Here is a 25,499-nt window from a genome sequence, read left to right on the forward strand (position 1 = left end):
CCCATGGCCTGCAAACTATTTAGTATTGAGCTCTGAAGGATGGTATCATAAGCCTTTGATACGTCTAGGAAAATAACTAGTGTTGAAAGGCCGAAAGCTCTATGATGTTCAATATGGCTTATCAAGTCCAAGACGCTGTCTTGCGCGCTTAAACCTGTTCGGAATCCAGTCATGCATGTTGGCAGAGCCCTTCTATCTTCGAGCCACCAAGATAAACGCTTACTTGCCAGCTTCTCCATAAGCTTAGCCACGCACGACGTCAGTGATACAGGACGATACGAGGCCAAGTCTGTCATTTCTTTGCCGGGCTTCAGCACTGGGACAACGCGAGCCACTTTCCATGAAGGAGGAACGTCGCCAGTCTCCCACACTCGATTGAGATAGTTTAGAAGCATCTTTCGGTGTTCCAGAGGTAGGTTCTGCATCATCTGGTTGGTGATGCCGTCAGGACCTGGTGCACATCGACGCCGCAGGCCGCTGAGTGCTGTCTGTAGCTCTCGAAGTGTAAACGGGGCGTCCATCACAGACGTAGATGTTGCAGGTGGAGTGCAGGGAGGAATTCCTGAACTTGCACTTACAAATGCATCTGCAAATTCCTCTGCCAAGCACACGAGAGGTTTCTGCTTGCGCAGTGCAAGCGCTTCAAAAGGTCTACTAGGTCGAGAATCACCAGCAAGACTGCCAATGACTCGCCAAATCCTCGTCATCGGTGAGAAAACCGTCAAGCTAGCGCAGAAGGACGCCCACTGCGACCTACAGAGCTTGTTCGTATGGCGTCGAATGGCAGAGTTAAGCCTATTGAAGGTCGTCTTCAAGGATCTGTCATCCTTCTTCCGCATCAGTTGTCGCTCCGCCCTTCTGCGCGCGGCGCAAAGGTTCCTGAGTTTTAAATCCGGAGTCGGAAAATGAGTAGGCAACTTGACCGCTGTGGTAGCAGCCATCTTACCAGAAATCATTTTGTCAATCACATCACCAGAAACACAGGCAAGTTGCTCCCTGTATTTGTCCCAATTAACAACATGGCTAATTTTAGAGTCGCGCAAATGGAAGTCGGCAGTAAACACAAAAGTTGGATAGTGATCACTTCCCATGCGGTCAGGTGCAGTTGACCACTTCACGCGGACGTCAGATGAATGCAAGGTTAGGTCTATTGATGTGGCTGAGGCTGGAGGCCGGAAGAAAGTGGGACTTCCGTCATTGGCCACGCACAAGTCCAAACTATCGATAACTTCTACAAGTTTGCGTCCGCGGGAATCTGTGTTCCTGTCACCCCAGAGAGAGTGATGGGCGTTGAAGTCCCCGCAGATAATTCGGGGCGCTGGGCAACGGTCACAAAGCTGCTGCAGAAACAAGTCCATTGCTACCTTCTTCCGCGGAGACACGTACACGGATGCAATAGAAAGAGTTCGGAAGCCAAGACGTATCCTCACTGCCGCTACCTCAATACTATCGGTGCAAAGATCGGTGACGTTCAAAGCCACATGAGGAATCTCTCTTCGTATGTAAAGGGCAGCGCTTCCCGCGGGAAATGACTTTATGCTGCAATTCTTATGGGCGACATATCCAGTTAAAGATCTCCCGCTTGGTAGGCCAGCCTCCGAGAGGGCTAAAACTGGAACGCACGTATCTTTCAGAAATAATTTAAGTTCTGCTAATCGACTTATCATACCAGCGCAGTTCCATTGCATAATAAATGGCACTTTTCGGTGATTTTTTGTTGCACGAGGTTGAAGAAGACTAGCCATATTATAAGGTGAAGGTCGCTGCGAAGGTGGTAATCATGGGCTCAAAGGAAAGAACGAGCTGTAGAAAGTTCTTCAGGGTGCCAGTCTGCATCACTTGAACATATGAACGCAGGACTTCAAACAAAACTCGCAGAAGGTCGGACAGTTCCTGATTTTTGAGCTCCTTATTTTGCTGTACGCACTTCCTCACAACTTCGACAATGTAGTTGATCTCGTTTCCTATGTCCAGCACGAAAAGTCCCGTAAGCGTTTATCTGCAGCTTTATTCCTAGATGTGAAAGGGGCATACGATAACGTATTACATGAGGCCATTCTCGACGCCCTTGCGACGGTTGGCCTAGGTGGTCGAGTTTTTTTGTGGATTGCAAGCTACCTATCTGCAAGATCATTCTTTGTGTTAACTGACGATGGCCCAACTACGCGACGCTATACCAGCAGGGGCGTTCCTCAAGGCGGTGCTCTCAGCCCGACGCTATTCAACCTCGCTCTTGTTGGACTTGCTGAGTACTTGCCAACTACCATCAAAATTTCAATATACGCTGACGACATCTGTGTCTGGACTTCGGCAGTCACACGTCCTCAGATACGTGCGCGACTTCAAAGAGCGGCCACTTTGACAGTGAACTACTTGTGTAAACAGGGACTCAGCATATCACCAGAAAAATGCGCACTAGTAGCATTTACTCGCAAACCGATGACGCCTTATATCATCTCAATCAATGGGCGGACTATTTCCTATGTCCGAACCCACAGATTCCTTGGCGTAATAATTGACCGAGACCTCTGTTGGAGCCCGCACGTGGCCTACATGAAACGGCGCCTGACAGCAACTTCCCAGTTGTTTCAATACTTGGCAGGAAAGACGTGGGGGATGTCAGTAGACGCAATGCTTAAACTCTACAGAGCTCTCTTTCTCGGTTTTCTAAGATATAGTCTACCTGTATTGACCAACACCTGCAAGACAAATATTCGTGTTCTGCAGGCAGCACAAGCTCAAGCACTCAGAGTCTGCCTTGGTTTGCCCAGATGCACCTCAACAGAGGCAACTATTGCGATTGCTCGGGACCATCCAATGCGAACTCACATTACGGTGGAAGCCCTGAGAACGCACATCAGACATTTTGCGCGTGCCACCTATCACCACCTTGCAGCACTACCTTCGGACAGGCACCAATCATCATTCGCTAAAACTATCATCAAATACAACGACAAACTGCCATCGGGCTTCACCGCTGCATCTAAACCATCTATACCCCCTTGGTGTCTTATCAGCCCTACAGTCCATCTCAGTGTACCAGGAATCGGAAAAAAGTCTGAACTGTCGTCGCCTGTGCTCAAACAACTGTCTCTGCTTCTTCTACACGAGAGGTACGCGGACAGGGAACACATTTATACCGATGGTTCCACAAACATCCAGTGTTCGTCCGGTGCTGTGGTTGTCCCAGCAAAAGCTATTACCATCAGCTTTAGGACTGACCACCCAACAACATCGACATCTGCTGAACTAGCTGCTCTTCGCGCTGCACTTCGTGTCGTCAATCGGGAGCCACCTCGGCAATGGTCAATCTTCAGCGATTCAAAGGCAGCCCTACAATCTGTACTATCAGCTCTGCATCGCGGGCCATTCGAACAGCTGGTATTCGATATTAGATGCCTACTCCACACATCACAGGAGAAAGGACACCATGTGACGTTTCAGTGGCTGCCAAGTCACTGCGGCGTCACTGGAAATGAAGACGCCGATAATGCCGCTCGGGCAGCTCTTGAGGACGCACAAGAAGAGGCCATACCGCTTTCACGATCCGACGCAGCTAGCAGACTTCGAGTGCTTGCACATGAGATCACGCTATCTCTATGGTGCACACCAAACAGCCAGACCACCCAGAGCAACCGTCAATACCACCTGCCCTCTTTGATGCATCTCTATATGCCAACTGGACTGCGTCGAAGAGAGGCGACCCTGCTTTATCGCTTATGGCTGGGGGTGGCTTTCACCAAATCTTACTCCTTCCGCATTGGAATGGCCGACAACGATCTCTGTAATGCCTGCCTTTGCGAGGAGACGCTGGAACATGTTCTGTGCGACTGTCCTGACTATAACGTTCAGCGACAGTCCCTGGCATCTGTTCTAGCGCGCCTTGACAGTAGACCATTGTCGCTCGACACGATTTTCACATGCCGCCGACAGAAGATATCGCAGGTGAAGGCGACAAAGGCACTACTTCGGTTTTTGAAAGAGACGGGATTGGACAAGCGGCTGTGAGAGTGACGTCGCGTACCATGCCAGAATGATGGACTCCAACGGACCATGTGTGTGTGCTGTGATATGTGCTCTCTCTCCCTCTCCCCCTTCCCCATCTTTAATCTCCCCCATCCCTCTCCCATGTGTAGGGTAGCAAACCGGTTAAGCCATACTGGTTAACCTCCCTACCTTTCCTTCTCCACTTTTTCCTTCCTTCCTCCTTCCTTCCTCACAACTTCAACAAAGGTTGCGGACTTGGACCCACTCTTGGCCACTTCAGCTGGTGTCTTCATCTCTTTTGAGGCGAGGGAATGTCCTCCATGTTGTCGAGTCTGGCTGTGAAACTTGTCCGGCTGTCTGGCTGTCAAGTCTGGTCGCTGAGAAACTTGGACACTTTTTGCTGCAGCAGATCGAACAACCGACTCACCCACAGAGGACTTTGCCGTCTTGCTAGGCTCAGGTCGCTCTCTGACGTTGCTGGCTACCACGCTTCGAACGTCCAACTCTAACGCAGGGAACTCAACTTCCGAATCTAACGCCGGGAACTCGTCACTTCCAGGTATCCGCTTCTCAGTAGGTTGTGGTTTGGGACCACTAATGAAGGACACTCGGCGGTGTAAGGCGCTTACACGGAAGGGGCAGCCACCAAAACTCGCTGGATGGTCGCCACCACAATTAGCGCAAGCAAAATCTGCCTTGCAGGCTTTGTAATCGTGGGCGCCACCGCATCGTTTGCAACGTAGATCTTTGATGCAAACTTTAGCTACATGCCCAAAGCGTTGGCACCTAAAGCATTGGGGAGGAGGTTCAACGAATTCTTTGACTGCATGCTTGGTAAAACCGAGGTCAATTTTTTCGGGGCGCTCGGTGTTAGGAGCAAACGTTATCACAACAGAGTTAGTAGGTTTCGCTGCCCATTCTTTTTCTTGAGTCTCCACCCGGCGCATGAGACGTTTCACGTGCAGAACCCCTTGCGGTTTCAAGTAGTCTGCTAACTACAGTGTCAATACAGCTGGTTCACTAGACAGCGCTTGCATAGTACCGCCTATTTCTCCGAGCGATTCATTTTCTACCCGTGCATGCATTCATCGACGAAATAGCTGACAATATTTGGCAGAAAATTTGTAAAGATGATCCCCTTATTCGCAGATGTAGAAGTTGGACGAGTGTACTTAGAAGCGCCATTATGTCGGGCCGTGTATAACGATAACGCCTGCGTTGGGTCGTTTAGGATACCCACAATTATTTTAGTAATCTGTTAATTTTTTTCGATAATCACGTCAGTGTAATATTATCTCAAAAGACCTTAGCTAGAACAAGGTAAACACACGCACACGCACACACACACACGCACACACACACACACACACACACACACACACGCACGCACTCACGCATCAAATCTGGTAGCTTTTGTTTTCTTCCCTCAGTTTTACCCTCTGGACATAAAAAGCAGATGCTGCAGACTGACGCTACAGTACCCCACAATGTTCACATCGTGAGTTTCTTTTTTTTTATTATTGTGGCTATTTTTGAGGAATCAGACGCTTCATGGTTGATTGGAAGCTTTCCTGCTATAAGAGGCTTATTCGCTTCTGATTAAAAAAAATAAAGAAAAAACATGTATATGTTTGCTTTCTGAAGGAGCGCTTCTTCCTGGTTGTTGTTGACACGTGTTCCCGTGCTTGTTGATAATTCATGCGTAATTATCTTCCAACGCGCCTCTCTTAAATCGTTCAGTCCGCTTAGTCACGAACGCTCTGGCAATGTTTACTCTTTCAACCTCTTTCATTCGCAATATTTCAGGAGGCGAGCCATCATTAGCAAACATTTTGCAGACCAGGGAACGCTGTCAAAAGCCCTCACTACTGGCCTGTAGCGAAATGAAAGCTGTGTAAACATTCAACAGCAGACTTACAACTACAGAAATTACGTTGAACGAAAATGCACGGCTTTCTACTTTTTTTTTCTGCTCGCTAAACATACCTTGCTGGAGATCGTACACATTATGGACCAGGGTTTTCCTAGCGTGATAAAGCCAAAGTAAACAAGAGCGCACAGCAAAAATTGTAAATAATTCAAGCGACCAGAATAAACGCCAGGCAAGAAGAATAAGAAACAAACCCGGCTACGAAATCCTTACTTAAGTAAATGACCGTATAATGAGTGCATAAGACTACCGTTTACAGATTTTCCGCCTTTGTTGAAGCAAGCTGATCAATGAGAAAGTTTCTGGCAGTGAAATCGGGACTGGCTTTCGCACAGCAGAACATGAGAAATATAAAAACTTTCTGTGCAGCCGCAACCGGAATAAGATGTAAGCATAAAATGCATTTCTTTGTTATTTTACCTCCTTTAACGTGTGAATTTCGGTTCGTTGCGTCTCCTATGTGATGACTTCTGTTTGTGGAAGGTATGAGCTCCCAAGATTGGTCACAGGAAACTAAACCGAGACCATCATCGTGTACGTACAACAGCCTCTTGTGAAATAGGATCTTGCAGCCATTTATTCGTTTGCATCTTCGTGATTTGCGACCGCGATTAAACAAATAACGTTTCAGGTTTATGTGCATGGTCTTAAGTGGTGCTATCTAAACCTCTGAACCTTCGTAGATGCCACATGTGACTAACTCTACCTTAATATTGAACGAAGAACAGTCCCTTACGTTACACTCACCAAAGTCGAGGACACTAATTGGGAAAAACAAACACATTGGCATACCTCTGATAGTATGATATTTCTTTAGGCTGTCTTCCTTTCAACTAATCAGGGCTGTTAAAAAAGATATGTGCAGTAAGTGCCATCAACAATTGAAACCCTCAATGCTATCATATTTTTAGTTTCGCTTTAATGTCTGTTGACTCCGCTGGTGATTGCTTTACTAAATCCGGCTGATTAAGTTCAAGGATTATTCCGACGAAATGAGGATGCTTATCGCCAATACCCGAGCTCTTGGAGTCACTGGCTTCAGCTACCTTTCATTGTGTTATTTATGGACAGAAGCGGCTGCTGCGTATAGCGAAGCTTCTCAAAGTGTTATAGAGAGAGCTTACAATAGCAGTAGAATTACGTCACCAGACGTGGCGTGGAAGGAGCGATGTAGTGCATGGGAGAGAATGCCGTTGCCGCCGCCTTATGTTGCCGCCGGTTAAATATTCAGAGTTGCCGAGCGGCCCGCCATAACACGAGGCGGCCTCGCGTCGGGAACTCTGTATAAAATATTCATGGGTGAAAACACACCGCCGGGCGATAAGCATCATCCAACGTTTGTTTCCCCCGTTTCTTTCTTTCTTCTTTTTTTTGCGCACGAGCAAACAATGCATTCAGATGACTCGGTGATGACCTTGAGCTCAGCTGCACCTTGGCGCCAGATGTGCGCTCATGCATGAGCACTTGATGCCTTGAACATGAATAAAAGCACACAAAACTACGACGCAATGACTCAAATACAATGACGGGCCATCTGCTTATACGGCTACCTCGCCATGTCGCCCAATGGTATTTGTCAATATCGAGAACAGAAAATGCTCGTAAATATGACTACGTGTCCCTTAATTTATGGCCAGGTGGGTTTGTTCTTGTTGCTTTACAGCAGATGATTCATCTCTCACACTGCTTAACACAGTCTTTCATGTCAGTCCCTTCGATAAAGGACGTTCTCGCAATTACAACCTTATTTTTTACACCCCACCATTTGAATGGACAGAATTTGTTGTCATGGTTCAAATACACGGATAACCATACTGTCACCAGAAAGCTTGCCACCGCTAGTTGGTCCCTAAATGTCACATTCTCTCTCGTGTATTTGCGCCAGCACCACCCTCTTGAGATAATACAATATAAACTGGCAGGCCAGTGCTGCAAGGTACCGTGCTTATTCACAATAGTTATGGCCATGTTGCTTGCTGCTGTACCTATTGCTTCCTTCTACGTGACTTAACTAATTTTTGCGTGTGCATTTCGCTGCACTGGCGCAACTGCTATTCGTACAGTATAACGATTATTCAAAACTATTTCATAGAAGCACCATCAGGGCTCAGCTGCCTGGACTCTCTGTCGCCGACAATGAGATAACCATTATTTGCTCAGCGTATAATGATGTCATCTGTACTCAGCATAAGAAGCGCACATAAAATATAGCTCATGCAAACGTGTGGTTCAACTGGCACCTTACCTTCACGGCATCTCCCCGTTTATGGTTGTCGTCACTGTGGAGAAACGTCACACGTCGGTTGCTGTGTTGCGGCTATCCCAGGCCTGTGTTGTATGCATGAAAGAGAGAAGACAACATCCTTTAAGTGACGTTTATACCCACAGAAAGGCGGTATGAGCTAAATAATGCGACATGGTTGCATGGGATCTTGGGAAGGCATTGAAATCGGAGCTTTCCTTTTCCCAAACGCTTGCAGCGATGTCCATGCACAGTACATATTATCGAGGAAATGCAAGAATCGCTCAGAATTTTGAGCGTATGTTGAAAATTAAAATACGTTTTAATAAATGTATCACTTATTGGAACGCCTGATAGTCCTGCATGCGATGTTTGCGGATGCGAGGAGAACATTGACCACTTATTGTGCCACTGTCCTCAATTTGAAGCACAAAGACAATCTTTGTCCAACACATTGAGGAAACTAGATGATCGTCCTACGAGAGAAAAGACAGTGCTAGAGTACCGTCCCGACCGATCATCGGCTCAGAAGGCAGTGAAGTGTGCTTTAGTTTCGGAGCAAAAACTGTTAGCTGTATCAGCTCGCTATTCCTTTTGATCTGCCTCCCGGCATTAAGCATCTCGAGTAAATCCGACTTTGGCTTACTACGCACATGTCAGGTGAAACCCCGGATCATTCGTAAATCTCATGCCCGAGGCATAGAGAAAGGTACACAATTTAACGACACGCACCACGAGACTATCTACACCAAACTGAACTCCCCGTATGCTGTCCGCCAAGCTTTCCCATCATATTTAAATTTCGCGCCCTTTGCAGATGCAAATTATTTGCGAATTGGTCGTCCGCAGAAGCACTCCAGAGGGACGAGGAAAAGGAACAGAAGCAATAGACAAGCCTCTCGCTCGCATTGAAGCCCCTAATGATGTTTGTATACGCAGAGAGGGAACAGAAACTTTGTTGGTGTATATGCAGGCGATCGAGTTCTGGGTTTTGTCAAAACTTATGGTTGTGAGAAACACAAGAAAACATTAAGCTTAACTCAGTTGATAAAGATGAAAATATTTAATGGAATAAAAATTGAAACTCCGATTCTGCGTGCTTTCTCCAAAGCAGCCAGAATATGGCGTGCAACAGACCTGATCGCTATAAATTGACCATCTTTCCAAAAGCATAGGAAGCTTACTCGCTGCCCTGGCAACAAAAGTGCTAAATTGTAACAAAATTTCTTTGAATGCAATAAAGAAAGCATGCAATGGCTACGTCAAAGTTCAAATAATAAATGCAACTATTATGCTTCCCATGGAAAAAACTTAAACGTATATAGCATTATTTGGCCTCGCGTGCCTTCTAAAAGCAATAATGCTTTAAATATCAGAAGTGAACTATAATCACTTTTCTTTTTAAGTCGCATGCATGCTTCATTGCATGAACGGGGCGCTTGATGAATAATTCGGCTTTTGCAATCATTTTTAGAGTTGTACGCATGCGTGCACGCGTGCTGTGTCAAAGTGTACAACATAAATAGCAACAGTCATTGCTACAGGAAGCGCTTATACCTACCATTGCCGTAGAACGAAGCAAATCTACAAGTTTCTCAAATTTAAGCTTTCAGCTCCGAAGAGGGGCACACGTATAAAATACGATATGTGTTTTATGTGGTGCTGTGTCTGACGGTTTAAGAAAGAACCGAGAACTTCATTATCACACCGTTTTCTTGCTCTAGTCGCTCTAGCGCGGGAAACGCGTTCGATGTGCGAACGTCATTAAAGCGAAGACGTTTGTACAGATTATGTCGTACTAATTACGTTGATTAGCTTCTGTTTTGACGAAGGAAATGATGAATCATTTTTCGGTGCAAGTAGACATGGAGTCTTTCAACAGGAACTAAAATCAGTAACGTCCTCCTAAAAAGCACATTCACGACTCAAGACGGAAGTGCTCCTGATTGCTCCTGATTGCTATACATTCCATTATGCTGCATTTCTCAGTCTCTATTCCCCACACTTACACCGTATTTGTAGAAAAGAGAAGAAAAAGAAACGTCTTTTCATTATATCGAATGATTCTCCAGGGTGTCTTCGTAGCTGGAAAATGAGCATGACGTTCGGCTGCCTGAGGAAAGAACAAGGTTTGCGTATAGAAGAGAGAGATGTGCATAGGAACCCCTGACAAAACGACGCCTATTCAACGGCACACTAAACTACGTCATTCACATGTCCTAGAATTATATTTCATAAAGTCGCGGACAAGATCACCGTACAAAGAACCTGCTGCGAGGAACGACTACCGCTATGAATAACAGTAATAAGTTGATGAGGTAGCGCGTAGCAAAACTAATAGAAAGACGATTCTAAGAGAGAGAGAGAGAGAGACAGTAGAAAGAAAGACAGGGAGGTTAAAGAGAGAGATGTCTGGTTGGGTACCCTGCACGGGGTTACAGGGATACAGTTTACAGGATGCAGGGGTTCCAGGGATAGAAATAGGAGGGGAGATGACGTTCTCAAAGTGGACAATCATCCATTATCAGAACAAAAAAAAAGTGCTAGGTGCTTTTGTTTTGAACAAATAATTTAGTGCCCTTCCACGCTGACGAAAGGTAACCTGAAAAGCTGTATTGGGATGACTGTATTGACAACTATATTCATTTATATGGTTATTGCTTTATTGGTTGAATAAAGAAACACGTAGCTTCGTGGATGGTGTCCTCTTTATTTTGTCTCATTCGTTACCAGAGTGACCATAGCTTTGTGGTCGCCGTCGTACTCGGCGATCGGTTATACTGCTGTGCTAGACGCGTTCTTGCCAACAGTTAAATCTTTATATGACAGGTGACGTGTGGTCGGCCCATTAAAATCAATTAAAGCCCATTAAAATGAAGTCCTGTTTATATTCGCTGCTGTAGTGAGGGTGAGGCTGAGGATGAAAAGGTAATGCTAGGACATCATAGCAACAACACTAAGACGACGGCACAATTGCCGCGATGGTTACACGACGACAACAGCCTAACAGGAAAAGCGGACGGACGCACTAGACCAATTCTCAGTGACAGTAAAATTTTGCCTTTCAAAACAGCCTCTAATGTGTTCTAAATATCATAGAAAGGTTGCTGCTATATCCTTACACTTGTAGAAAATTGTTCGAATTTCATAACCGCGATCTCCTAGAAGGTTTCAACGTTCCTTCATTTGCCTTTTTTGCCGTTGTTGTTGTTCTTGTTGTTGCCATTGTTAATATTGCATAAAAGAGAAGGCATTATTATTGGCACCGGTTACTCCTCTTCGAGGGGCAAGGAAAACTAAAAGCATAAAAAAAAGCGGTATACACTGGTGACAGTGAAATAGCACGAATATTAGCAGAGTTCTGCCAACAAAAGAAAGTAAAAGGACACTGAGGGACGCACAGTCTCTCAGTCTCGTCTATACGCCCACATCTTGCCGTTGCATCTGCAAACAAAAAGGCGTCCAGGCTGCCTTGAAATTTTTACAACTAAATCACCCTTGTCATTTTTTTGTCCCCTATTCAGATACAGAAAGCAAAATACATGCTTTAAAAAACTACTCGAAGCCAGGCATGCAGTTGTTCCCCTGTCTTCCGAAAGCCGGCAATTTTTTCAATGAACATGCACGCTGCTCTTTCTGCCGCAGTGTCAGTTTTTAGGCCTGAGAAATTGTCCTCTTATACGCCATAAAGCTTCTTTTAACGCTTCCTTTCTCCGTGGTAACGTAAGAAAAGTTGAAGGAAGCAAGAGAGAGAGAGAGAGAATGAAGAGGAAAGGTAGGGAGGTTAACCAGATATGAGTCTCCGGTTTGCTACCCTACACTGGGGATGGGGGATAGGGGTTAGAAAGATGACAGAGAGGGAAACGCAAAAAAAAAACGCGCACACATGGAGACACACACACAAAAGGCGTTCCAGTTAAAGTCGTTCACACAGGCCGGTAGATCGCAAGAAGCGCAAAAGCGCTTGCACGGCCTTCTTCTGTGACGGTAGGTCCTTTCGATGTTGCAGAATTCTTTTTTCGGATAGCGGTTGGTCGTCCAGTTGGTCTAGTTCCTGGCTGAGGCATGCCCTCTGTGGACTGTACTGCGGGCAGGTGCACAAAATATGGCCAATTGATTCTTCATGGCCGCAGTGGTCACAGGTTGGGGTGTCGGTCATCCCTATGCGGAAGGCATAGGCTTTAGTAAAGGCAACGCCCAACCAAAGTCGATATAGAAGCGTGGCGTCTCTACGGCGAAGCTGTGATGGCGCTCGAAGACTTAATGTTGGATCAAGTGAGTGCAGTCGCGGATTTCTTAAATGTGGCTCATTCCATTGCGACGCGGTGCACTGCCGAGCAAGTAGGCGGAGCTTCCGTGCAGCGTCAGTTCTAGAAAGAGGAATGGGGACGTGGCGCTCCTCAGTATGGGCTGAGCGGGCAGCGTGATCCGCCCGTTCATTGCCGACAATCCCGCAGTGACTTGGAAGCCACTGAAAGGTTATGTCGTGGCCTGCATCACTTATATGGTGTAATGTCTCTGTAATATGGAATATTAGTTGTTCGTGCGGTCCGCGTCGTAAAGGTGACAGTAGAGACTGCAGTGCCGCCTTCGAGTCACAGAATATTGTCCATTTGTGTGGCGGTTCATCACCAATGTGATGACGAGCAGTAAAGAGCGCTGCGAGCTCTGCTGCTGTCGATGTTGTCGCGTGGGTCGTCTTAAATTTGATTGTTGTAGCTTTCGCTGGTATGACGATTGCCGCCGCGGAGCTGCTTGGAAGGACAGATCCATCAGTGTAAATATGCGTAGAGTCACGGTAGTTCTCGTACAAATATAGTAGCGTGAGCTGTCTAAGGGCTGGTGATGACAGATCAGCTTTTTTCGAGATACCAGGTATTGCGAGGTTGATTTTCGGCTGAGCGAGGCACCATGGAGGGATCGAAGGTCTCGCAGCCGGAGTGAAACAAGCTGGCAATGATTCATCATATGCAGTTATCGTTTGGCTGAAAGATGTGTGTGGCCTGTCCGCTGGTAGAGAGGCTAAATGGTGACGAGGAGTCCTGGCTAGATGCCTTATATGGGTCCTGAGTACTTCAATTTCAATGTGGGTCTTGACAAGGTGGTCTCCAGCGATTGCTATCGTAGCCATTGTTGAAGCACTCTGAGGCAGGCCTAGACAGATCCGGAGCACTTGACCCTGAAGACTTTGTATAGTGCGTAGATTCGTTTTGCCTGTGTTGTTTATTGCTGGCAAGCTGTATCGCAGAAATCCCAGAAAAAGCACCCTGTACAGTTGTAACATGGCACTAGGCGACATTCCCCAGGTCTTGCCAGCGAAAAATTTGAACAGGTGGCATATGCCTGTCAACCGTTTTTTCACGTAAGATATGTGTGGGCTCCATGACAAGTCCCTGTCGATTATGACACCTAGAAACTTGTACGATCGGACCCGTCGTATTACTTGGCCATTTATCGTTACACTGTAGTTTGCCATGGGTTTGCGCGTAAATGGCACCAGTGCGCATTTCTCGGAGGAAATTTCGAGGCCTCGATTACGGAGGTAGACAGCAGTTTGTGTCGCGGCTTTCTGAATTCTCACTCGCAGCTGTAGGCGTGTTACTGCAGATGTCCATATGCAGATGTCATCCGCGTACATTGATAGCCTGACTGTGGTTGGCACGTCCTCAAGGAGAGCAATTAGTGTTAGATTGAATAACACGGGGCTAAGTACACCGCCCTGGGGGACGCCGCGGTAGCTATAATGTAGAGAAGTATGGCCTTCCTCGGTGCTTACAAAAAAGGATCGCATGGATAGATAGCTCCGTATCCATTGAAACATCCGACCACCCACTCCTACCTCTGCGAGAGCAGAGAGGATGGCTTCATGCGTAACGTTGTCATACGCCCCTTTAACGTCGAGGAATAAGGATGCGCAGAGACGCTTACGGCGTTTCTCATGTTGAATGTAGGTGACCAGGTCGACGACGTTATCGATCGATGATCGACCGCGTCGGAAGCCCGCCATGGCATCTGGGTAGGTGTTGTGGTACTCCAAGTACCACTCCAGGCGTCCTAGGATCATCCTCTCCATTACTTTGCCCACACAGCTCGCCAAAGCGATCGGGCGATATGAGGAGAGCTCCAACGGCGACTTGCCAGGCTTCAGCAGTGGAACAAGGCGACTTGTCTTCCAGGTTGTTGGTAGCGTGCCATTTCTCCAAGATTCATTGTACACCTCAAGAAGAACTTCTCTCGCTCGCTCCCCCAGGTGACACAAAGCTCGGTAGGAAATTCCGTCAGGTCCTGGCGCTGATGTGCGGCTACATAAAGCTAATGCTGCCTTAAGTTCGTGGATCGAGAATGGTAGATCCAACCGGTGATCACGTGGTGGCGGACAGCTGCTCGAAGGCGATGGAATGTTGGTAGCTGTGAGTTGGCCGGATAATCTGGCGCAGAAATCCTCTGCCACGTCAATCTCCGATCTCTTTTGAGAGAGGGCAAGTGCCTTGAATGGGAATCGCTGGACGGGAAGTGTCCGCAGTCCGCGCACCGTTCTCCATAGTTGCGATAAAGGCTTACGTGGATCTAGCGACTCACAGAAGGCAGCCCAACGTTGCGATTCGAGCTTGTCTAACCGGCGCTGTATCTTCTTTTGCGTGCGCCTGGTGGTCCGTAGATCGTCCATTGTTTTCGTACGTCGGTATCTTCATTCAGCACGTCGTCGGATTGCTCGAAGTCGTTCTAGTTCCACATCATAATCATTAAGTTTAGAGGAGCATGTTAGAGTACGCGTAGTGTCTTGCACCACGCTCTTGATTGCCTCTTCCAAGTCGAAAGATGGATTGGCGTCGCAGTGTTCTTCCATAATAGACTGAAATTTAGGCCAGTCCACTCTTTGGATCGTATCCCGTATTTTGGAAGCGGTCAATCCTCTGATCTTGATGTACGTGGGGATATGGTCGCTTCCGTGCGTCTCGATGTCCACAAACCACCCTACACGTCTGACTAGGCTTCGCGAGACGAAAGCCAAGTCAAGACAGCTGCTGTACGTGGAGCCACGTAAGAACGTAGGACTTCCATCATTCAGCAGCCAAAGTTCATTACTGGAGGCGAAAGATACCAGAGCTCTGCCTCTTGCGTTGATGATCGGACTTCCCCAGAGTGTATGATGGGCGTTGAAATCTCCAGTGATGACCCAGGGATTGGAGGTTGAGGAAAGGATGTCTCGTAGTCTGTTGTAATCAAATCGACTTGACGGAGATAGGTAGGCGCCTATAAAAGTGAAGGCCAGATTCTTTTTCCTTACGTTTAGGCATATATATTGATTACTGTCATTAGGTGGTACAGGCTGATGAGTGTAGGTGAGGTCACGGCGAATGAACACCAACACCTTACTGTTTTCATTAACAGCTGACGACATAAATGATTCATATCCAGAAAGCCTGATTTTGTTCGATAAGTTCGGCTCGCAAATGACGATAATGGGAAACATATTGGCGAACACGAAGCGACGGAAATCCGAAAGGCGCGCTCTGAGTCCGCGGGCATTCCACTGAAATATAGCTGCTTGTCGGACCTCTTCCCTAAAAGACCGTGGCTGTGGAGCCATGATCTACTCAAGGGTTGCAAGCACCGGACTCAGAGCGTCCAGTACTTGAAGCGCACTTCTGGCAGACGGTGTGTGCATGTTGCTTAGCAGCACGCGAATGGCATTCATTAAAGGCCTAATAAGTGATATCACTTGCTCATCTGTTTTCCGCGACTCCTCGGAAACAGCACCTTGCTGTACTGGGGGCGGCTTCTTCTGCGGCTCTTCTGGCGGTCGTGTACGCGGAAGTGGCGGCCATTCCTTTGTGGAGAGAGATCTGGCGGTTTGCTCCCTTCCAACATTGGTGATCGGAGTGCTGGAAACGTCCGCTGATGATGATGTTTGACTAGGGGACTTTTCCTGAAAGCTTGATGTTTTCCGCCGTGAAGACCGTTGTCGGTGACGTCGTCTTCGCCGTACTTTCACAGCGGCCTCTTTGTGGGTAGAGTTATCTCTCACCATTTGCTTAAGAATGGTGAACTCTTTCTTGATCTGGGGACAGTCTTTGGAAGAGGCGCAGTGATCACCTTGACAGTTAGGACACTTGAACGTGGTTGCGCTGCAGTTGTCTTCTGAGTGGGGTTCGGCACATCGAGGGCACACGGCCGAATTTCTGCAAACACCCTTCACATGTCAAATCTTCTGACAATTGAAGCATTGCATTGGTCTTGGAATAAATGGTCGAACCTGGTGGCGAAAGTGGCCGACCTTCACGTAGGGTGGAAGGCAGTCGCCTTTGAAGCTTATCTTCACACAACGTGTGTTGCCGAGACGACCAACATGCACAATCACGTTGTGTTCGCTTGCTGGTTTTATGAGAATTGGGAGGTCTGCATTAGATATTTCATTGTCAATGTCATAGATGACTCCAGTTATTGTGGCACCATTCGTTGGCACGATGGATCGGACCTTGATGTTTCCCAGCTGCGTTACATGTTGTAGTATGGTCAGTGCACTCGGGTTCATCACATCGATTGCCAGGATGTTTCGTCTAGTATTTATCCTGACATCCTTGATCTCATTTGGCACGGTGTTCTCTAGATACACGGAGAGTGCTTGCCTGTTGAGGACGCGCAGGTTGTCGGTAGCGTTCTGTGGCACAAACAGGATGGAGTGAGGCCATCGCTGAGGAGCTGTTTTCACAGTGTTCGAGCTGGACGCCGAAGATGAGTTGATAATTCTTCGTTTGGCCTTGCGGTACTGGACAAGTCGAAAGCTGTCCTCCGAGGACTCGTCACCTGATGCGCAGTACAGCTCTGTGTCCTCGCTACCACTTGACGTACTTCCTCGCTTCCTCGAACCGATGTCCGCGGGTGAACGGGAACCGGGAGGATCCTCGGGGTGTTGTACATCCATCACCGCGATGGAGGGGGCGGTAGACCCCACAGGTGCAGTAAGAAGTCCAGAAAAACACAGAGACGGGCGAGATGTGTTCCGCAAGAGAAGCACTTCGTCTTCCTCCCCCCGAAGGAAGCAAACTTTTTGTTCCGCCTTTGACCTCAAATGTGCGGTAGCCGCATGACAACATCCTCGGTGCACCGGTGGTTGCCTCAGCGTATATTCTCTCCAAATTGAAACATATGAACTGAAAGCTTTCTGTCTTGGAAAAAATATACACTGTAAGCCTCATCATTTTCATGGCCTTGCCTGGTCGTAAGGAGAGTGTGTAAGTTGGTGTTGGCACCTTTAGCAGTGTACTTGAAGACGCTACCTATATTGTCGCCACATTTTCATGTCACCGACACATCACTTTAACTTTTTTTAAATATATTTTGTCACAGTCAGACAAGAAAATGAACATTCACGCACAGGCTGTCGCAAAAAGGCGTTCGAAGTTTTTGATTCATGATAATGGTAACATCCGCAATGCGTGATACTCTGAAAACATACAGAAATGCAACATTTATATAGTTATGACGTTACGACAATATGAACCTTTCATTACGACTTCTTTGTATTTGCCAGCAAGTTCGATACTTTGATCACTTTTCTGAGCACACATTTCCCGAATCTGGTGTTTCAAATCTGATATACGGAAATTGATAGCCCTTACGTTTAGCTGTGTGCTCAACCGACAAAAAGCTTTTCTTCTGTTTGAAAAAATAGATGGCGCTGCTAATAAGCGCCGTCGCGGTTTATTCCCGCCAAATACACACATACACACACACATACATACATACATACATACATACATACATACATACATACATACATACATACATACATACATACATACATACATACATACATACATACATACATACATACATACATACATACATACATACATACATACATACATACATACATACATACATACATACATACATACATACATACATACATACATACATACATACATACATACATACATACATACATACATACATACATACATACATACATACATACATACATACATACATACATACATACATACATACATACATACATACATACATACATACATACATACATACATACATACATACATGCATGCATGCATGCATGCATGCATGCATACATACATACATACATACATACATACATACATACATACATACATACATACATACATACATACATACATACATACATACATACATACATACATACATACATACATACATACATCTGTCTATCTAGGTATCTTTACCCGCCATGGTTGTTCAGTGGCTATGGTTTTGGGCTGCTGAGCACGAAGTCGTGGGACCGAATCCCGGGCACGGTGGCCGCATTTCGATGGGGGCAAAATGCGAAAACACCCGTGTAGTTAGATTTAGCTGCACGTTAAAGAACCCCAGGTGGTCGAAATTTCCGGACTCCTCTACTACGGCGTACGTCATAATTAAATAGTGGTTTTGGCACGTATAAGCTCATAATTTAATCTATCTATCCATCTGTCTATCTATCTAACTATCTGTCTACCCGCCGTGGTTGCTCAGTGGCTATGGTGTTGGGCTGCTGAGCACGGGGTCGCGGGATCGAATCCCGGCCATGGCGGCCGCATTTCGATGGGGGCGAAATGCCAAAACACCCGTGTACTTAGATTTAGGTGCACGTTAAAGAACCCCAGGTGGTCAAAATTTCCGGAGTCCTCCACTACGGCGTGCCTCATAATCAGAAAGTGGTTTTGGCACGTAAAACCCCAATTATTATTATTATTATTAACTATCTGTCTGTCTGTGATCCGTGCAAGAGTGCGGGTTTTTACGACGAAAGAATTCAACGGTGCTGGCTGCGCTTTCCGTGAAGGCTGGTTCACAAAACGCCTAGGAATATAATTAGCATAAAATTCAGTGTGCAGCTTTGTCAGGAAGAGGCCTGAAATAGCTGCACGTTTCAAAGAAAGGATTAGCGTGGTAGCTCTGCCGGTCCTTGACTCGATGCGGTGAAGATAAGCTGTAGAACCAATGAGTGGAGCGGAAGCTAAGCCGTTTTTTTTTTTTTGAAGTAAAGCACTGCGCCGACTCCTCAGGAGGCGACACTGCTGGATATATAGACGGAAAGGAGATCTGAAAAAGTAGCCCCTTCGTCCTCGGGGCAAGGCAGACGTATGCTTTAAACGTCTCTCCAAGGCACACATTTCCTAATTAGGCTGCTTTAACTTCCACTCGTGTCTACAACGCGTGCCGTCGGGGCGAACAACGTGCTGTTAAAAGTATATATAAAGAGACAGAAAGAAAGGAAAGAATGCAGAAACGGTGAAAGAGGGAACGAAGCGAAGTGGGTGGCAAGACCGAGCGGCCGAGCCAGCCATTTGACCGGCGCTTGAGCTGAAAGGATTCTCGTGTCGCTGTGCGACTAAAGCGTGAACAATGAGCGTGGGCGTGCCGCTGACTCGCGAGTGGTCTGAGCCTCGGCTTCTTCCTTAATGCACCACTTTCCCGTGCCTTGCGTTTCGCGGCAGCCGCTGGGAGTCGAGCCTCAGTTGATATGCGCGTATCTCTTCTGTTTGGATAGTGCTGCAGGGACTTCCCTCCCATCTACGCACGTGCTTTTCTCGCCTCCTAAAGCAGGTGCTTTTGCTCGATAACTTAAGCTCGAGTTTGAGTAAGCGCATGCCACTTTGCTTCACTGAACCCATAGTAGCAACGGGTGGCAAGCCCCAAAGGCGAAGAACACGTGAAATCACCGAGAAATATATACATACTCCGCAAGATCGACAAGGACTAGAAGCGAGTATACAGGACAAGCACATAAAACAACCGCTGGAACTTCGCAGCTGGCGTGACACTGGTTGCAATTTTTTTATCGCTTCCTAACGGCGCAATGCGATTGATAAGGTAAGGTATAGCGAAGGTAAAGACTTGTCTGATAGGCTGGAAACGCCAATTGTAGCATCAAATAGCAACCGCTTCTTTCGTCTCAGTGAGCCTCATCGATTATGAGTCCCTGAATGCACCGGACTGCTCGGAACTGCTGTGCCGCATTCTATTTTGCTCGGACAGCTTTGTAAACTCCACCCACCAGTCCGATAGCTGTCAGAAGAGCGTTCGTTTTTTCACAGCCCGGAAGTTCCGGACTGCTCGCGGACTGTCGGAGCGGTCAGATCTTCGCACGGACAAGCGGAAGCAGCTAGCCGACGACGGCTGTCTAAAAAAAGATGCCCACGGCGTACGCCGCCATGTTACGAAAGAAGTCATGCGCTTCTGCACACTTTGCGCTGTGCAGACGGCAAATATTGTACACTCAGCGATCACGTCTGATGCATCGGTGCTTTGTGTGCCATCATGTGAGCTTTTCATGAGCCGTGTGATTCTGCAGCTATGGTTTTCCTATCTTATTTTTTAAGAGACAAGCACAGCGATGAGGCACACATGCTTGCTTTTCTTGATGCGTTTCGCGAAATATGTCAGGCTCACTATTATATGCATAGTTAACAGGTATATTTCGCCTTCAAGTTGAGTGAAAGTGGTACGTGAGGAAGCATATCATACGTCTCTGTTTCTCACCGATAGCTGAGATGATATATGGTCGGGGCTTCTCCGACTGCTGTTCACATATGCTCATCCCTTCTGTTGGTAAGTTCGAGCACTTGCTTTTAGGACGTGCAGGATTAGTAGATAGTGTACATGCGTTCTGTCCAAGATGGGCGTCGGGCCTTTTGTATATGGTCTCACGAACTTCAAGCGTATCGGTGGCCCCTGTCTGCGTGAACAGCGACGTGGCACGATTGCGACATTGCTTATGTTCGTATGAGAATTCTGCTGGAGTTTCGCAGACAATCAGATAGCTTAACTACAGCGGTTAAGTAACACCAAGAGCGAGAGTATGGCGCAAGCTGAGCTTCGCGAGCACGCACTATGCGCTCAGGCTGCAATTGCACTATGCAAAGGTTGTGGTTGCGTCAGGGACATGGCTGCATTCTAGGCCACAATGGTTCGCAGTGTCTCGATCTACGAGTACCTACGAGCAGACAATGGCAGCTCGAAGAATGACTTCCGGTTACGGTGCGTTCGAGTGAAACCTCGAACAGTTCCCGACAGCTGGATTACGTGACCGTGGCGTGCCGTTCTGTCAGGCCTAGTTAGGCCGGAAGCCGCGGATGGTTTGCGGGTATTGCGGTGTTGCGTAATCGAAGAAGCCCAATATGAATCGTCCTGCTTAAGCCTTTTAAGGGCATGTACAAATGTTGGAAGCCTTTACGAACTGCTGTGATACTTATGCACCCTTCTCTACTATTAGAAGAGGGTGCACCCTCCCTCCCTGCTGCCAACACGTGAGTTGTAGCTGCTTTTCTATGCAAGACCCTTTATTGGAAAGGTACGGTGTTACTTGTCACAAGTAAATCAAAACCTTAAGCTATAACACTTGATATAATAAATAAATAAATAAATAAATAAATAAATAAATAAATAAATAAATAAATAAATAAATAAATAACTACTATCGCTAACGTAAAGGTCATCTTTCAGAAGCACCAAGGATTTGCTTTTCAGGCATTTCTTAGTTGTAGCAATCAAAAGCGGGAAGTCGCGAATCGGAAACCAGAATTTTTTTTTTGCGTTCTTACCCGCATTTGAACGCCAGGTTATTCAGAGTGAAAAAAAATGATACGCGCTTTCAGTCAAATGCCTTTCTATGTGGTGAATCACGCTGTTTCTTCGAGAGCGCAGTTTTTTCTGCGGCTCTGAAGGAGGGACCCACAGAGAAAAAAAATGAAGTTAAGAAATAACGAAAGTTTTTATCGCTCTTTTGCTAACAGCGCAAAGGGACACGGACAAAGGGAATAAACGATACAGCACGGGCCGCTGAGAATCCTGACCAACTCGACCACGTTACTATCTTGCTTCAATGTTTTTATATTTGAGCGTGCCATAAAAACAAATTATATGCATGAAGTGTACAGTAAGAACGGCCTAACATTTTTCTCGTCATACTGTGAATTCAACTGCATCGCAAGCCCTGCACGCAAGTGGTTCGTGGGATCGTTGCCGTCAACTTCTCTGTCGTCCTCTACTTTGTCTCCCTGAGTATATCGATTACGCCGAGTTAGACGCTCTCTCTCAACCCTTCAACGCCACCGTTTCAAGATTGCGCACTCACGACATGATCCCAGATAATCTCTCTTGAACCACCTATATATAAAAATAAATATCATGTTTCACACAGTATGATGTTTTCTTGTGAAATTGTAGCATAATACCTTTGCTCCTCGTCAGCCTCTCGTGCCAAGTTTCTAAGCTGAAGTTTCTTTTTTACGCTATCATTCCAAACAAGCACAGTTAAAGGTCATTTGTCACATTGCCCCCAAAGTGAGAAATATGTCACAAAATCTTCAATCTCTTTTTCTTGTAGCAATTTCTTACGAGCCTTAAACATTCCTTGCCTATTTCATAAGTTATCCCCTAGCTTTGGAAACAAAAAAAAACAGAATAGGGCACATAAGTACTTTCTTTGCAGGGGGTGTCGCTTCTGATTCCAGAAAGATTGTCACCTCAGCTTTACAAGAAAGTAATGGATCCGGAAGTTATTTTTTTATATAGAAAAAAATAGACGAGTGGCAACGGTAAGCCAAACTCAAACAGAGCAAAACAAGCAAGAAAGAGCCTTCAAAGCGCGAACCCACCGCGTCTGCCGTCTCGGTGGTTGGCCCCCTAATGATGGTTTCGAAAGAGATGCCGTGGCCTTTGACTCCGCGCTTTGTGGGCCACGACGCAATCACCAGCGGGTTGCTTGCACGATAAATCTCCCTCGCTAGCAAGCGTTCATGCTTGGAGCTCTCGACTGGGTACTAGGCATGGTCCAAAGCTGAGTGCTCAAGCGCCATCGAGGTTTTGCATACTTGCGCTTTGTCGGTCACGCGCCAGTGTGCGCGAGGGCTGCCAAAAGCTATAGCGCGCTGTACGAGGTGTTTTTTTTTTTCTTTAGCAGCACCAAATTTTTGCCTTAGGCAGACAACAAAATTCTAACCGTCGATCTAAGTTACCCGACGAGGCAGCCATTACTTCTACGAGAAATCAAAATGCGTAATTGAATAATTAAAAAATTAACATACATACGCTAATCGACATTTAAATCCATTATTATATGGCGCATATCTTAACCTAGAATGAGAATGGTCGTGAGTTCGCAAGGCGTATCCACTTGGAACGAAGTCTCTGGACGGCACCAGTTCCAAGATTATTTTCGTAGTGCCGGCCAAAATGCATTGGTGTTCCAGTTACTTGTGTGCTTCAACGTATAAAACAGCGGTTTCTCGAAAACATTAACTGGAATGCCAGTGCATTTCGTCGGAAATTCTGAAAATTATCTCGTAACTGGTGCAGTCCTGAGAATATTCTTCTAAGTGGATACGCTTTGCCAACTCACTGACTATAATTCGCAGATTGATATATGTGCCGCAACCTAAAGTAACTAATTAAATAGTTAGTTAGCTTAATTACAATAATAATTTATTAGGTATTCTGATTTCTAGTAGTAGGAATGGCCGCCTCATTGAGTAATTTAGATCACTGGTTAGAGTTGCCCTATCTTCCAAAGACAATCTTTTTTTTTATGATTTGGTGCCGCTAAAAAAAAAATAGAACCTGTATAAACCCCGCGTATCTCCGTGTTTGCCTCAGCTGACTTGAAAAAATATGGCATCACCATGAAACGAAGCTACGTAGGAATCGTATTTCTCACGATTGCAATATATACAGAAAGGACAGAACCTTCAGGGCGATGAAAACGCTAAAGAGACGTATCATTTTCATTGCTAATTTACTTATTTGACCGAGATACTTGCCTCCTATGCTATTGGTTCCCGTTCTTGGAAGTCCATATTTAATTTCTTCAAACTATAGTCAGATAAATAAAGAGAATGATAACCATACAAAAAGCTTATGAATTCGCTAGAACACGTCATCTTAAGTCAAAAGTTACACTTTGATCACTATGCATTTTTTAAAGTAACTGTTTCGCCAAATATCGCAGCGGACCAAGCTACCTGTCACGACTTCACATCGAACTGAGGATTCATGAATGCCGATTCTGCTTGGCGGAGGACTTGTTGCGCAAGTTCGTGCTTGCATAAAAGACAACTTGACGCCAGGGCACAGCCTGAAGGAAAGACCGGCACGTGGGCAAACATCACAAGGGCCCGTGATATGTATATATGTGCCTTCTTTTGTGGCTGTGCCTTTTGGGCTCTGCTATAACAAGCATCGCGCATGCCCTGAACAGCTGCAGTCGCACTTTGCATCATTTTATCGTTGCAGGACATATTTTTGTGGTATTCCGAAACCATTACCAAGATTAGTTTCCCAAGTACCTCTGGGTGGTTGGCAGGTAGCACTTCCAACGAGCCGGCTGCGATTGCCACCGTTCTCCGGAGAGAATGCACTGATGCGCTCAAACCGGCAAATCATTGATCGGGAGCTAGCTCTTGGTTAATTGATGTGTGCTACAGTTATAGCTGTATAGCTATAAAAAGATATAGCCTAGTGTCCGTCTGCCCAAAGTGAAAGGTTTGGCGAAGTTTATGAACGCTGGAGAGGATGGCAACTGGAAGATCTTGAAATCTTTATGGTTGCAACATGTCTCGAATGGTCCCCTTGCATTGCATGTAAACTTACACCACTTCTTTCAAAACCCATTTACTTAAGTGTGGCGACAGGATCATTTTTTCTCTTTTTTTATGTTGTCAGAAGCGTCTTGTTCTTCACAAAGTGTCTCGAGCTCTCTTGGTTATGGTTAGTCCTTGCGGTTATTTCTTGCAAAAAATAATAAACGCACGTACACTCTTCGCTTCGTGAATATTTTCACAGTCGTCATCGAGTAGTACAAGTGCAATATCCACCACAGTAGTCACGGATGGCGTCAATGATTCGAACCCTATTTTTTTTTCAGTGGTTTCGAGAGATGCAGATACTTTCCGTAATCTTTACAAAAATGCACTCCACAAGAAAGCTTTACATAAAGCCTATCGGCTTTTAACGAAGTTTCAACAGAAATAACGTTGCCCTGACTTTGATTTCGTTTCCAACAAGTCACCATCACCGTCTGTCTTTGACTGCTTGGAGAAGGTACCTCATTCATTGATTTTATAAGATTGATCCGATACTCCTGAAAACAAGTGAAGAAAAGATGGCTACAGGTGTGCTACATTTCTGATGCCCACAATGCGAGCGGTAGGCCCTAAGTTAGCGCGGCACTTGGGCGAAACGGATTGTGCAGACATCTGTAACGCTGCACAATAAAAACAGTTACCAGAGGACACTAGTAAAGACAATTCAGTAAATGTGAAATCCTCCAAGGCTGGAGATACCCTGATAATCGTGATC

General features: G+C 46.2%; 1 protein-coding gene across 9 annotated transcripts in view; it reads right to left on the reverse strand.

Moving 5' to 3' along the window:
• Nucleotides 1-25,499, reverse strand: part of LOC135898392 (thrombospondin type-1 domain-containing protein 7A-like) — an 818,428-nt gene that overhangs the window by 493,176 nt on the left and 299,753 nt on the right. For all 9 annotated transcript variants that reach the window (XM_065427299.2, XM_065427298.2, XM_065427295.2 and 6 more), the window contains one exon: nucleotides 8,163-8,245. The gene's annotated coding sequence lies outside the window, so the exon portion shown is untranslated. The remainder of the gene's footprint in view (nucleotides 1-8,162; nucleotides 8,246-25,499) is intronic.

Source organism: Dermacentor albipictus, chromosome 4 (genome assembly GCF_038994185.2).
Source record: "Dermacentor albipictus isolate Rhodes 1998 colony chromosome 4, USDA_Dalb.pri_finalv2, whole genome shotgun sequence".
Lineage (NCBI taxonomy): Eukaryota > Metazoa > Arthropoda > Arachnida > Ixodida > Ixodidae > Dermacentor > Dermacentor albipictus.